The sequence below is a fragment of the Bubalus kerabau genome, chromosome 1 (assembly GCF_029407905.1).
Source record: "Bubalus kerabau isolate K-KA32 ecotype Philippines breed swamp buffalo chromosome 1, PCC_UOA_SB_1v2, whole genome shotgun sequence".
NCBI classification, from domain to species: domain Eukaryota; kingdom Metazoa; phylum Chordata; class Mammalia; order Artiodactyla; family Bovidae; genus Bubalus; species Bubalus kerabau.
The window spans coordinates 6810709-6825163 of NC_073624.1; the positions used below are offsets into that span (position 1 = coordinate 6810709).

Consider the following 14455-nt stretch of genomic DNA (forward strand, 5'->3'; position numbering starts at 1 on the left):
TGTGCTTTGTAAGCTCGAAAGCACCTCTTTCGGTTCTATTTCTGGTCGTTCGGGACACGGTCACGGGCAGACGCCTGTGTGGTGTCATTGCTGGGCGCTGGCCCTGGACGCGGGCTTCAGTGCGATGCCGACTGCACTTGCAAGGGCTCCCTGAGGAGTGACCTCACTGAAACCCTTGGACTTTGTGATTTCCAGAGAATGTGGAAGGCCCCCCCAGGCAGCCTGGCCCCTTCCAGGGGAAAAGCTGGTAAGTGTCGTGTCTGTTAGCTCATTCCACAAATGGTTTTGGAGCAGCTCCACACACGGGGGATGATGCTGGAGAACTGGAGGTCAGCTCTACCCTTGAGAGCTCAGTCCAGGAGGAAGGGATTGAAAACTCCACCCCTAAATGACCAGACGGCCAAGGGTCAGGGGTGGCTGGATGCAAAGCATGGGCTTTTCAGAAGATACTCAGCCATGGAGCAATTGGCGGGATTGTTTATAAATGAACATTGACTCTTCTCTGCTTGGAAACCTTCCGCAGTTCCTCGTTTTGCCTTTGGGATAAAGTCCCCAAGCCTTTCGTGGTTTGCACTGTTTTGCTTCAGCTGCACCTCCAGCTTACTCATTTCATTTGAATTGCACTGGCCTCCTTTCCCTTCCTGGAAATCTGCTCGCTCCCTCCTGCCTGAGGGCTTTTGCCCGTGCTGTGCCCACTGCCTGGAGCTCTCTCCTCCAACCTCATTGCTTGGCAACTTCCTATCTGTCCTGCAGGTCTCAGCTCAAATGTCCTGGATCCCCCAAGAACCGGCTCTTATTACATACCCTCTGTGCGCCTGCCCGCTTTCTTATCAATGTGTATTGTGCGTGCGTGCGTGCTTAGCCGTTCATTCATGTCCGATTCTTTGCGACCCCATGGACTGCAGCCCACCAGCCTCCTCTGTCCATGGGATTCTCCAGGCAAGAATACTGGAGTGGGTTACCATTTCCTCCTCCAGGGGATCTTCCTGACCTAGGGATCAAACCTGCATCTTCTGTGTTTCTTTCGTGGCTATTACTAAATGATTCATTTGTGTGATGGTTTTTGCTCTAATGATCCCAGGGGACTATACACTCCATGACAATAGAGACCCTTGAGCTCAAGACTTCATGTATGGTGAGGGCTCAAATACTATTTGTTGAATGAATTTATGATGAGTGTTAAGGTAAGGCTTCATGGAGGTGGTAGCATTTGCGTGAGACTTGAAAGAGACTTGAAAGAGGGTATGATTTCAGTCTGTAGGGAAGAGGGAAGGGCTTCCTGCTTTGGATAGGCAGACAGGCATACGGTGGGGACACGACTCGTTTGGTTTGGCAAAGAAGCAGGATGGGACACGTGAGAGAAGGCTGGAGAGGTGGCAGGGGCCAGACAAGGGCTTTGAGAATTTACTTAAATTCTGAAATCTCCTTGAGACCCACCGACAACCTTTGAGCCCGAGGTTTGGGGGAGGATAGGGTCAAAGCTGGCTTCTGGAAACTGTAATGAGTTTGCGGCAGGGAGGGGTGGGCTGGGAAGAGAGGCTGCCATCCAGAGGACCAGCTGGGAGTTGGAGAATCCACTGACTTGGCTGCTTTCTATTTCCCCGGCATCACACATGTGCCTTGGAGTTATCCTGTGAGCTCCTGGGGAGACGCAGACAGTGATGTGGAGCCTCACAGGGCGGGACTGCTTCCAGAAGGCTCTCACCTCGGGGCAGCCACGCCTGAGTCCCTGGAGGGAGGGAGGTGGAGTGGAGCGGACGCTAATGTCCACGCTTCCCACACCTGTGTCCCCGTGCTTTCCCCGTGGCCCGGGAGTTGTGACACTGTGTGGTTGAAGAGCAACAGCAGCATCTCCATCGAAGCCCAGCACACCAGGGCCACCTCCATGCCCCGCACGGCGGGGTGCAGCCAATGCGGTCCAAAGATCCGGGATTCTCGAGAATGACGCAGAGCCGCAACTTGGTAGCTGTGTGCCTTTGCGGGGGGGGGGCATTTTGTAAGCAATTCTGGGCTTCAGTGTCTTCAGCTGTGAAGCGGGGGGCTACTTGGGTGTTGTGATGGGTCAAGGGTGAGGACACATACACGGAGCCCCAGGCATGGGGAACACGGGAGGCGCGGGAAGCCATGGCTGTTATCATGGCTGCAGATTTTCTCTACGGTTTGAAATCTTCGCAGGAAGCTGGGGTTTCAGGCTTAAAGTGAAGAGCGTGTCAACAGAACAGGACGGAACAAAGTCTTTTCCCAGCATGCCGCAGCATGCAGCACTGCTTTCCCGTGGAGCCCAACAGGGACGGGGCTAAAAGTCTTGAGCTTTCAAGCAGAAATAATCCCGATGGAAAGGAACCTCCCTATTGTTCGCCTGTGATAAAGCCGTGCAGGGGCTGCGCAGCCCGACCCGCCTGGTTTCAGATTTCGTCTCTGCCTTGTGACTCAGTTTCCTTATCTTCGGAATGAGGTAATAATAGTATCCACCTCATGGAGCTTTGGTGAGGATTAAGCAAGTTAACGAAGGTGAAGCGCTTAGAACACGCCTTTGTCACTACTATTGTTAGATCGTTTCATCTTCAGTTTAACACTTTGCCAGGCTGCAAGTGACTCAGAGGGGGCTCTGGGGCCAGAAGGCTGAGTTCAGACGAGCTCTGCGGCTTGCTAGCTGTGTGACCTCGGGCAAGTTTCTTAACCTCTCTGTGTGTCCCACTTCCTGCTCTGCACTGTGAAGATGGCAATCCCTGCCTCATAAGGTTTGGGGGTGGGAGGAGTGACGGAGGTTGCCGTAAGGGACCCGAGGCAGGCAGACCACTCGGCCCTTCTTCCCACCCGTTCTGATTTGAAGAAATAAGACTCAGGGCCATCAGATAATTTGCTGAAGGACACATGTCAGTAACACCAGGCTAGGCCCCCAGCTCAGCGCCCTGTGCTGGTCCACCATGCCAGGGACTTCCCAGGGAGACTTGAGCCACGGGTGGCAGGAGTGGGGAGTGGGCTGAAGGGTGATCTGTCCTGTGTGTGATAGGGGCCTCCCGTTGCTTAGCTGCGTCTCCTCCGGTGTTCTGAGTACGCTGATGTCCAGCTCCTGCCGCTTGGTGGGCAGGCCTTGGTCTTTCAGGTGTGGATCTGAGGGTCCAATGCCTGCAAACTGCCCAGGCTCCAGGGATTTACAGTGTTACTTTGGGGAGAGGCTGGTGCCCACCCTGCTGTGTCCCCTCCCATCTCTTTCCCCGTCTGCCTGCACACTTTGGGGCACACCAACTGTCTGTGTCCGTCCATCTTTCCTGTGTTTACCGAGTGCTGGGAAACCTGGTGGTTAAGAGTGCAACCTCTAAAGACCCGGGTTCCAATCCCAGCTTGGCCTCTTCTGAGCGGTGTGACTTGGGACAAGCCATAGAGCTCTCTGTGTCTCAATGGTTGTAAAGTGGAGATGGGAACAGTACCAACCTCATCGTGTCGCTGCAAACCCACAGTGCCTGTTCCCAGTGAGCCTGGATTCTTCTGGGCTGGGGATCCATTTCTAATGGGATCGTTGTTACGGTGATGGTGCCTGGCCCTGCCTTGGAATGCCGGAGACCCGAGGGAAGCAGAGGGGGCTCATGGTCCTGTGGGAGAGAATGGATGTGAGCACAGACAGCCCAGTGCGACCAGCAGGGGCCAAGGAGGAGGCCACCACTTAGGCCCTGGGGGAATGAGGGCGAGGGCAGGATTGAGGGGTAGATCTCCGGGTCAGAGGTCACTGGGAGACCCCATGAAACCAAGTGTCCCAGATACAAGGCCCTGTAGATCCCACCCCTGCCCACCTCTGCACCCCCATCTCTGGTTCCCATGGCCCTGCAGGGCACACAGTTCTCCTGGGAACTGCAGTGGCTGTCTGCACGTGGCTCCGTTTTGGGATCCCCCGACTATCTATCTGGAGCCGTCCCCACCCCCTGCGCCTCCCTGCATGCCCTGCCCTTGCCTGGGAAAGACCTGTCTGAGGTCTGCGTTCCCTCCATCAGGGCCCGCAGCCTCACACACAGAGCAGGTGCTCTGTGTGGAAGGAAGGCGTGCCCATAGAGGTTCTGGCCACCCCTGCTGTTTGCGCTCTGCGTGGGGAAAGTGCCTGGCTGGGGACAGGCTCTGCAGGATGCCGGTGAAGGGGGGGTGGTTCCCCCACTTCCGGTAAGCAGAGGCTTTTTTTGGTAAGTCCTCTCCTGGAGGCCTGCGAGCAGGAGTTCCAGGAGGCCTCCGCCTTCCTCTCCAGTTAGCAGGAGGCCCCTCCCAAGAGGAAGGAGAGCTGGGGCCCACTGAAGGATAAAGGTGCGGGCGGGCGGTACGTGTGCTCGAGAGCGAGCCAGGGAGCCAGAGGAAGGACATCCGCCTGCCGCTGAAGGCGCCGCACCCGGCTCACTTCGCCACAAGTCACTGATACGCCGGGCAGGGCCAGTCTCCTCAATCAATCCGTGCTGACAGATGGTAGCGGAATCACTGACCTAGAGGCAGAAGCTCCATTTGTAATCCCGGAGTGGCTCAGGCGCCTGGAGGAGGGCAGAGGAGTTTGTAATAAAGGGAGTGACACGGGGTTTCCAAAAGCCATCTCGGAGCTGGAGGAGGAGGGAAAGGATTAATTTTGCTTCTGGAATTGAAACCACTGATTCAATTCAATAAGTATTTTTCGAGGGGACTAGGTTAGACGAGAGAGGGGGAGAAAAAGAAAAAAAAAACCCAACCAATCTACTGTTCTTCAAGTGTGGTAGGAAAAACAGGATTCTCACAGATGAGACAGTGAGAGAACAATGGAAGACGCTAATGTGATCAAAGACGCCCCCAGTTAATTGTGCTCCGGCCACTATGGGGTCTTGACCGGTAACTGGCTGGCTCTCTGAACCTGTCTGCTTGTCTGTCCACATCATAGAACTGTTGCTATTGCTAATGTGTGCCTGGTACTGTACTGAATTCTTTACGCATCTCTTTAGATTCCCATAATACCTTATGAGTGAGGTCACATTATCCCCATTTTATCAAGGTTCAGAGAGGTGAAGTGACTAGTCCAAGGCCACACAGCCCAAGCCTGTCTGTTGGTCATAATGGCCACACATGTTCTCTTTCCAGATGATACTGGAAGGAAAAGTGATAGGCTACTAAGGGGAAGATGTCCAGGCTGGCCCGGCCTGAGGACTGGGGAAGTTTCCAGGTCAGAGGTTAGCTAGCCCTGTTCCAGCAGGGTCCAAAGTGGCGGGGGAGGGGGCTGTAGGGTCAGTCTCAGGACAGGAGGCAGGAACAAACAAAAGCCTGGACTTCAGTTACCTGTCTGCATTCCTTCCCTTCTGAATGAGGCTTTGCATGGCTTGTTGCCATCCCTTTCATGTTCTGGTCCCTCAGTCTGAGACCCAAAGGGGCTGAGGAAGAAGGGGCAGGAAGGGGAGAAGGATGAGGGCAGGAGACTTAGGAAATGGGCTTCCCTTTTCTTCACGAATTCCCTCAAGAAATTGAGGGAGCTCCCAACACCAAATGGGAGCTCTCACACATCTTTCTGTGTTTGTCCAGAAAACATGGGTCTGTGCTAAGAGTTCCCTCTTTCCCTCTGTAGCTCTGACTCAAACAAAAGCCAGCACTGGTCTTTTACGTCTTGGTGCCAAAGAATTTGAAAATGAAACTCACAGAACAATGGGAACAGCCAGAGGGCAGGGCTTGGCGGCCTGTTAAGCTCTACCCCGGAAGAGACCAGCACCCCAATAGCTCTGACCCACATTGGAGCCAGCCCCCACTTTGTATGATTGGACAGAAGCCAGGAGAAATCACGGCCTTCCCAGCCACATCCTCCTGGGGTGCCAGCAGCAACTCAGGCCCTGCTTTGGATCCTTTTGCTGGCAGCAGGTGTTGCCACAGCCAGAGTCCTCTTCTGGTGGCCCAGGGCAAGACAAAGCTAATGCCCCTGTCTAGGTGGGGTGAGAGGTGAAAGAGCAGAGCCAGGCCCTGGGGAGCTGTGGACCTCAAATACACTGAAACTGCACCCCAGGCCACACCTGCTTCCTATCAGCCTCCACCTGCTGCCCACTTCTTCCAATTCCAGTTTACTTTCAAGTCAGGTTGCTCCAGGAAAGGAAGCCACATATACTCCCTTAACATCTAGGGCAGATGGGGGCCTAATTTAGAATTAGCAGTTTTAGTCAACGTTAGGGACATCTAGTCCACATGCTCCTCCTTCCCACTGTACCAACCAGAAACAGGCCTAGAGTGGGGAGAGAATTTGACCAGGTTTCTGGGTGAGCGAGAGAGGGGATCACAAGCACTCCAAACACAACCGACCCTCACTGGTCATCTCACTGGTGATCACAGTGGGTCACACAGCAGAAACATCTCCTGTTGTTTTACCAACTGAAATTTTCTTAAAAAAAAAAAAAAAAAAAAAAGTCAACCATTCCTTTGCTCCATAAAACGTACATGAGATTTGCAAAAGAAGGCTGGGAACGGCCCGAGGCCTTGGCGCCACAAATCCTCCACCTCATCTCCAAATTAATTCTGGACCCTGGGTCCAGCCAGTCAGGCGTGGCAGCTTTTTTTTTTAGGCTGCCTCAGGCAAAGGCAACTGGCATTTGGTGAGCATCTATTTTACAGGCGAGGTTGGTGGGCCTCCTCATCCTTGCTTTTATTGCGGAGGAAACTGAGTCCCAAGAGGGCCCAAGTCATTCATCCAAGGACACGCGGCGCCAAGGGGTGGAGGGCGGTTAGGGAAGTAGGCCTGCAGGCCCGCAGGGCGCTAGGGCGGGCAGGAGCCGGCCCCCCTAAGCCAGGTTACAGGGTGAGAGAGCGGGGCCCCTGGCCCCGCGCGGGTGGGGCTCCCCACGCGGGGCCAAAGGCGCGATCCTGGTTTTGGCGGCTCCGAGGGAACTCCAGAAATCGCAAGGAGAGATTCCGGGCCACCAACTCCCCAGAAAGTTGGATCGCGGCCACTCCCAGGACGACCGGGATCTGCGGGCCAAGATGGCACTGGGTGAGCGGCGAGACACGCGCGCCGCACCCCGCAGCTGCTGAGGGGGACCAGCCGCCGCCTCAGCGCGACCCCGGCCGCTGGGCGGGCGTGGAGGGGCGCGGGGAGGTCTCCGGCCAGGCGCGCGCAGGCCTCGGCGCGGCCGCACGCGGGTGGGCACGCGCGCGCCCGCCGGCCCCGCCCCCCGGCGCCCCGCCCCCGCCGCGCGCCCCGCCCCCGCCGCGCGCCCCACTCCCGCCCGCCCGCGCGCGCCGCGGCTCCGAGCCCCGCGATTGGCCGTCCGGCGTCACCTGACGCTCTGTTATTTCCTGTGTGTTGGGAGAATGGAGAGAAAAAACCCCGAGCCGAGCGGCTTTCGGCCCCTGCGAGGCGGCCGCGGCCTCCGCCGGGGGAGCCCGCCCTGAGGCGCGCCCGACCGGGGAGCGAGCGAGCGCGCGGGAGCGCGCGGGCCGGAGCGAGCGTCGAGGGGCCGCGGCCCCCCGGCCCGCCCCGCCGCCGGCCCCGGGCGCCCGAGCTGGAGGCGGCGGAGGCTTCCCCCACCCCCACCCCGCGCAGCGCCGTCCGCCGCCGCCGCTCCTTCCCCTCCCGCCCCCGGCTGAGGCCGAGGGACCGGGCGGGGGGCTCCCGCAGGTAACCGCCGCCTGCGCCTGAGGGGGAGGGGCCGGGGTCAGGGGCTGAGGGGCTTGTTGGGGGGGCCAGGCCGGGTGTCTTGGCCTCAGGGGCTGGGGGCAGACAGAGGTCCTTGCCCGGCCCGACCTGAGAGTGCGCCGAGCCCCCCGGACTCCGAGGCCAGGACTCGGGGTGCTCAGGGGCCGGCCCGACCCGACCCGGGAGTGCAGAGAGGAGCGGCCTGCCTTGGCCTCGGGGCGCTGAGGGGAAAGGGCCCGGCCTGGCATCATCAGGGCGCTGAGACGGGGGTGGGGGGTGGGGGTCTTGGTCTGACCGGGCTTGGGCACCGGTCCTGGCCTGAGGTTGCCTGGAGAACGGTACCTGCTCGTTGCGCCCTCGGGTGCACCGGCGGCGGATGTGAGCGGGCGGCGCCCAAGGGGTCGGCGGGGTCAGCGCCGCCCGCCCCGGGTTGGGGGGTGCCCCCTGGCAGCCCTGGGTATATCCCGCAGCTCTCGCCGCTTTGCTGGGGGCGAGGCAGGCGGGCAGGCGGAGGGCCGGGCTTGGGGAGGGGCCGGCCGGGCTCCCGCGGGCGGGAGCGTAGCTGGGGAGCCGTCGCGCGCCCCTGCCGCGGGGAGGGCAGAGGGCCCGCTTCTTGCCATGTGAACACCTGAAGCCATGTGGACGCGGCTGCTTCTCGCCTGTTGGGGGCGGAGGGCAGGTACCGGCTGGCCGGGCTCAAGGTCCCGGGCCCCCCCGGGGGCGGAGAGCCGAGCGCGGGATACCCTTCCTGCGTGGGGTTTTTCTCCCCCGCCGCGGTGAGCAGGGCTGTGGGTGTTGGAGCCGGTGGTCCCCAGTGTGCGAGCGGACGGCTCGTTTTTTTTAGGGGGGGGGTGTGCCTGGCGCTCTAGGCTTCTGATCTTTTTGGGGACGGTGGGGAGTGGTGGTGGAAAGAGAGCGGCCGGTCCGGCCCAGCCCGCTCTGGCAGAGGATGGAGGTGGAATGTCTCCCGTGCGCCGGGATGGGAGTGGATTTTAGTGAGTTGAGGGGCGCGGGGCGGGGGTGTGGGGAGGCGGCGCAGAGGAGCGGCCGCCTTCCTGGGCCTGTGGGTGGGGTTATTGTCTGTCTGTATTTGTGGTTGTGGACACTAGCCCTGTCTGCATCCCTTTAGTTTGCCCTTAGGGGACAGATCAAAATTAGGATACCCCGCGCCCCCCCCCCCCCCGCGAAGATTAGATGTCTCTGATAACTTCTGTAAAATGGATGGAATTTTCGAGCTGTTACCTAACAGGCAGATCTTTGAATGATAATCGGACCCTTCTGTTAACAGCCTCAGTGAGGAGTTAAAGGGAGGATCCTCAGTTAAGACCCTCAGTGAGGCTCTTAAAGGGAGTGGCAGCTGGCTGAAGTGGGAAACTGCCCTGAACGAAGACCCAGGAATCTACTTCCAGCTTTGCCACCAAGTAAACTATAACCCTGGCCAAGTCACCTACCTCCCCAACGCTTCAATTTTGTCTGGTTCAATAAAGGCTCCTTTCTAGGTCAAACGTTACGGGGCTTTTAGGTAGTTCCTCCTGTCTTGTGGTTTTGGTTTAGGGGTAGGTGACTTTCTGAGAGATGCATGCAGACTGTTCCTTACCTGGCTTGTAAAAGCCTGTCTCATCTGTTAGTTTTCAGCCTCTATTCTGACAGAGTGAACGACTTGGTCAGGGTGCAGTTTTCCCTTAAATTTTAGATGCTGTTCTGTGCTTCTCAGAAAGTATATTCTAGCCTGGGCTGAATGTGCCTTGTATTTTTTTCTGTCTTTGCAAGAAGGAGTTATCAGGGAAAAGGTTTTTCAGTCATCATCTGACTACTTGGAGTTGTGGATAATGTGTATTTGATTCTGTGTGTGTTGGTTAGCTTCAAGGAGATCCAAGATCTTTCTATGCAGAGTATTATGAAGGGATCTTATTTAAAGTTCCTTCCAGGGATATTTGGCTAACTTTCTAAATTTCCAGCTTTAGTATTCTCAGAGAAGGAATAAAGTGGAATTCTATAACATCTCCTGTGAAGTGGCATGCTAGTGGAATTAACTATCACCTCAGGGTGCACTAATTATTTGCATCCCCAGTTTATTCCTTAATGGTAGCTGGATGCTTCCTCTCAGATGCTGAAGAACCCCAATTAATTTCACAGATTTTATGGTGTGTGAGGGCCTTAGGCCATGCCTTTGACTGGCTAGGCCTTCTGGACCAACCTCAGAGGTTGGTCTTGTTTGTCTTAAATTTCCAGTATTGGAATTCTTGAAGAACATGTGCCTAATGTGTGACATGTCTTTCTTAGACCACTTTTTAATTCTTCCTGTGCACACATTTCAAAAAGGGTCACAGCTTTTGGAGGTATGCTCATAATGCTCACCTTGGAGATGGATTGGTAGACTTTTCCTTGTCTGTTGACATCAGGCCTGTCACATAGGTAGACGCTTTTATATGGCTGTGCAGATTGACTATTTGGAGTTTTCCAAAATAAACAATTTATGTTGGTATTTGAATTATGACCTTGCTTTGTGTGGGCTTTTAAAAACCTTGCAGTTACTTAAATTGTAAACAGTTACCTACTCACATAAATTTACATTTTTGTTGTAACTTAAGAGGGAAAAGTTATAAAACTTAAGGAGGAAACGTTTATTTGTGTGTACGTTTGTGAGAGAAGGCTGCCAAGGCGGTAAGATGTCAGGAGATAAGGATTTTAGATTTTGTAACCTTTTTTTTTTTTTTAACCTTCATAAAGTGTAGTGGAATGTAGCTCAAGAAATTAGAGTTGGACTTCTTCTAAGTTCAACCTTCTCTTTCTAAGGAGAGAAAGGATGCTAGAGCATTTGTTTTGAAAAACAAAACCAGAAATACCCCAGTATGTTCTGTCTAAGGCTTTTTAACTTATCTTTCAAAATCCACCCAGCAGACCTGAGAGATGTATCACCTCTTCTTTTCCTGAGAGGTCAAGGAGCTGATGAGGGTCAGGGTTTGGTTGTGACTGTCCCCCGACTCCAAAGCCTTTGTTAGGTCCGCTACAGCTCGCTGCCAGCTCAAGAAACAAATCAGCTAGTGGGTTGGCTCTGGAGTCCAAATTTACTGCTGTGTTTCCCTTCTTCATCTTTTCCTTTTTTTTTTAATTTAAAAGTTATAATGATTTGAAACCTGGACTCAGGAAGGCTGTGCCTTGTGATTTAGTGATGCCTGCAAGTTTTCTAAATCTCACTTTCCTCATACTTGGCCAGTTTTGCCAGTGCCCCTGAGATTTAATCAAAAAAGTTTCTCTTTCATACCCAGTTCTGCCATTCTGTCTTGAGCTGAAAACTTCTGTCAGCTCAAAGAGTGACGCAGTATATAAGAGGCTGTCTCCCTTCCTGTCTGTGTAACTGGTTTACAATGTACAGGAATCATTATCTGGTGCCTGTTCTCATTTTGGCCAGATGGGATTCACAATGTACATTTATAAAAGACAGCCCTTCCCCAGTATGCCTTCAGCTCTCTTCCTCATGGGGGCTTGTGTTCAAGACACCTTGGTGATCGTTAGATCTGTCTGGGGCTTTTGACTGTGTGCCTTCATTTCCATTTTGTGGAGATAAAAGTAACAAAATAAAGGGGAACAGCATAATGCTATTTATATTGGACCAGAACTGTACACATAAAAGTCATACATTTGAAATATAATGAAATCAAGCCTTTCATAAAGCGTAATTTGGTCACATTGCATTTAGATTGAATAGGTTTTTTTTTTATTATTAGGTTTGAAGGTCGTCTTAATACCTATGGTACATGCAGTATGAGTGGGAAGATTCTCATGGTGACAAACATGATCAGTACTTTCTGCATTAGAGTTGTATTTACTTTGTAGGTAATGTGCATGGCCCAGCAGGAAGATGAACCATAAAGTGACTTATTGGTGTATCTGTGGCTTGTTATCTGATGCTTCATTGTGGGAAAGTTAAGAAAGAGAAAACATTAGCTACAGGGGAAAATATCCTTACTGCAGTCTGCATATGTAAGCTGTTCTGTGGGAAAGGGTGGAAGTTATTGCAACAGTTGAATATCAGCCTGATTGGAAGATTGTTTTCTGTGTGTTTGACCAACACATCCCTAAACATGGATTAAGGTTCTCTCTGTTCTAATTTTCATTGACAAGCATTTGTAAGCACTGTTCTAAAACATGGAAGGCGCAGTGGTGGGCAAGCTAGAGAAGGAGCCTGCTCTGGAGACGGTCTGTTGACAGGGAGTGAGCATGTCTGGCAGTGAACATAGTGATGAAGAGAATAAAAGGGCAACGCGGTAGTGGCTCAAGGGAAGCCGCTCAGCGCAGCCATGAAGGTGTGCCCTCTTCTGGGGAGTGCTCTGCTGGGAGGGCGGTCAGACTGGACCTGTGGCATGGGTGAAAGTGGCATTAAGCAAAGTAGATGATTTGCTTTAGTCCTGAACATCTTGAGAAGTTAATCCAAAGAATAGAAGTGGGTGGGTTGAAGTCTTCCCTCTATTTGTATCTCTGCTTTGTGAATGGGGACCTGGGTCAAGAGAACTTGAGAGGGATTATTAGTGGTACTTTATAAAGGGCAAGAAAGGAAAATGTGTGTGCTTTATTGAAATTGTTCTGATAAAACCCAGAAATGTGGAGGGAATTCCCCTGGTGGTCCAGCGGCTAGGGCTTTGCTCTCTACTGCAGGGGGTGTGGGTTCAAACGAAGATCCTGCAAAAGCCGTGCACGGTGCCCCCAGCCCCTCAAAAGAAAAAAGCAAAACCGCTGAGATGTGTTGTTACATTGATGAGTGCTGGGTATTATTAGAAACATCATTTAATTATGTTTATGTTTCTCTGTTGAGAAGTTGGATTGCAGTGTTAACAGTCATTGTACTTGGTTAAAAGTTCAACTGAAGCTAGCAAAAATTAGTGATATCTGAATGTAGGACACTCTGCTAGGTATTGCTTCAAAGAGAAGATCCCAAGTGACCTTGGGTGGGATAGCGGGGTGGAGGAAGCAGGGGTATCTGAGAGTGGGGACTGGCGGGAGAGGAGACAGCGCAGTCAGAGGCTTTGTTGTCCACGGCCGGGAGGCTCCGCCCTCCGCACTTTTGCCAGCCAGCCAGTGGCACCCAGATACCTGCACCCACCCTCTCTGTGCTCTCTGGTAGTTATCTAGAGAGATGAAAGAAATCGTCTCGTCTAGCACTTTACAACCTTTTTACGGCTCAGGGAAGGGGCCAGGGAGGTGGTGACCTGCCCATAGTTAACGTAGCTTTACATTGACAGTCAAGGCTAGGACCCTGTTCTTTGCCAGCAAGGCTGGTGTTCTTTCCACTGTAGCCCATGCTCTGAACAGAGGGTTGGTCGTTAACATTCGCTCCTGAGTAGAAAAAGAAAGGCCGCCTTGGGTTGCTAATGTACTCATTTAGGGGAAAGCCTGTGTAGTTCCAGTCTTAAGAAGTCAGGGAGAAGACACACATCAACCTGGGAAGCAGAGTATGGACAAAGAGAATTGTGCTGCTCTTTTTTTGCACATATATATATAGTGTCGGTTTCTTTGGGCCCACCAAGACATAATCTCACCCTCATTTTATCTTGGTCTGGAATGGATGACATGGAGAAGTTCTGCCGCATTTAGCATTAGTTGTGAAGTTCACGCTTGGCCCTTTAGATGTAGGGAGAAATTTCTGATACGTGGCTAAAAATGAGTTCTAGAATTCAAAAGAGGTAAGGCCCTGACAGTCCTAAGGTTTTCACCTCTCGACCTCAGTTTCAGGGAAGATTTCACTTTTATGTTTGGAAGCACCCTAAGCTAAAGTGTTCCTTTGGGAGCCTGGAGATCATCCACGGCGCCTGATCAGAGTGGGGGTTCTTGAGCAGGACTATGTTCCTGGGCGCTTGCCTGCCTTAGTGCTCAGGTGGGTCAGTTGCCTGGGGGCAGGTTTTGTGTCCCTTTTGCAGTAATGTGCAAGGGTGTTCTTGCTGTAGGAAGTCTATGTGATGGGCAGACGAGTGTGAAGGAGAACGTGTGGCCTCAATCTGGCTCCATCACTTATTAGCATGAGTGAGCGTGGGCACTTTGCTTGAGCTACAGTTTCCTTGTCTGTAAAATGGAGATACATCTTCCTCAGGGCCGATGGGAAAAGGAACTAAAATAGGAAAAGTATATAGTGGAGTGCACCAGCTATAGGCGAATGGTAGTTGCCCAGTGAAGCATTCCACACTGTGCTGTGTGCCAAGACACTGACCGAGCAGAGCTTGTTGTTCAGTCGTTCAGTCAAGTCCAACTGTGACCCCGTGGACTGCCACATGCCAGGCTTCCCTGTCCTTCACCATCTCCCGGAGCTCCCTCAAAGTCCATTGAGTTGGTGATGCCATCCAACCATCTCATCTTCTGTCGTCCCCTTCTCCTCCTTCCTTCAGTCTTTCTCAGCATCAGGGTCTTTTCTACTGAGTTGGCTCTTTGCATCAGGTGGCCAAAGTATTGGAGCTTCAGCATCAGTCCTTCCAGTGAATATTCAGAATTGATTTCCTTTGAGCAGAGCTGATTCCAGACCACCTGAGCTGCCTCCTGAGAAACCTTGTATTCAGGTCAAGAAGCAACAGTTAGAACTGGACATGAAACAACAGACTGGTTCCAAATCGGGAAAGGAGTATGTCAAGGCTGTATATTGTCACCCTGATTATTTAACTTATATGCAGAGTACATCATGAGAAATGCTGGGCTGGAGGAAGCCCAAGCTGGAATCAAGATTGCCGGGAGAAATATCAATAACCTCAGATATGCAGATGACACCACCCTTATGGCAGAAAGTGAAGAAGAGCTAAAGAGCCTCTTGATGAAAGTGAAAGAGGAGAGTGAAAAGTTGGCTTAAAACTCAACATTCAGAAA

General features: G+C 53.1%; 1 protein-coding gene and 1 long non-coding RNA gene across 7 annotated transcripts in view; one reads left to right on the plus strand and one right to left on the minus strand.

Moving 5' to 3' along the window:
* Window positions 1–2876: 2876 nt before the first annotated feature.
* On the minus strand, window positions 2877–8016 carry LOC129641464 (uncharacterized). Its single transcript, XR_008709347.1, has 4 exons — window positions 7952–8016; window positions 4464–4574; window positions 3436–3593; window positions 2877–3145 (listed from the first exon to the last, which is right to left on the minus strand). It is a non-coding gene; the product is annotated as an uncharacterized LOC129641464 (long non-coding RNA).
* The window catches only part of TCF20 (transcription factor 20), a 94312-nt gene continuing 87138 nt past the window's right edge, over window positions 7282–14455 (plus strand). For all 6 annotated transcript variants that reach the window (XR_008709333.1, XM_055566148.1, XM_055566153.1 and 3 more), the window contains exon 1: window positions 7282–7591. The gene's annotated coding sequence lies outside the window, so the exon portion shown is untranslated. The remainder of the gene's footprint in view (window positions 7592–14455) is intronic.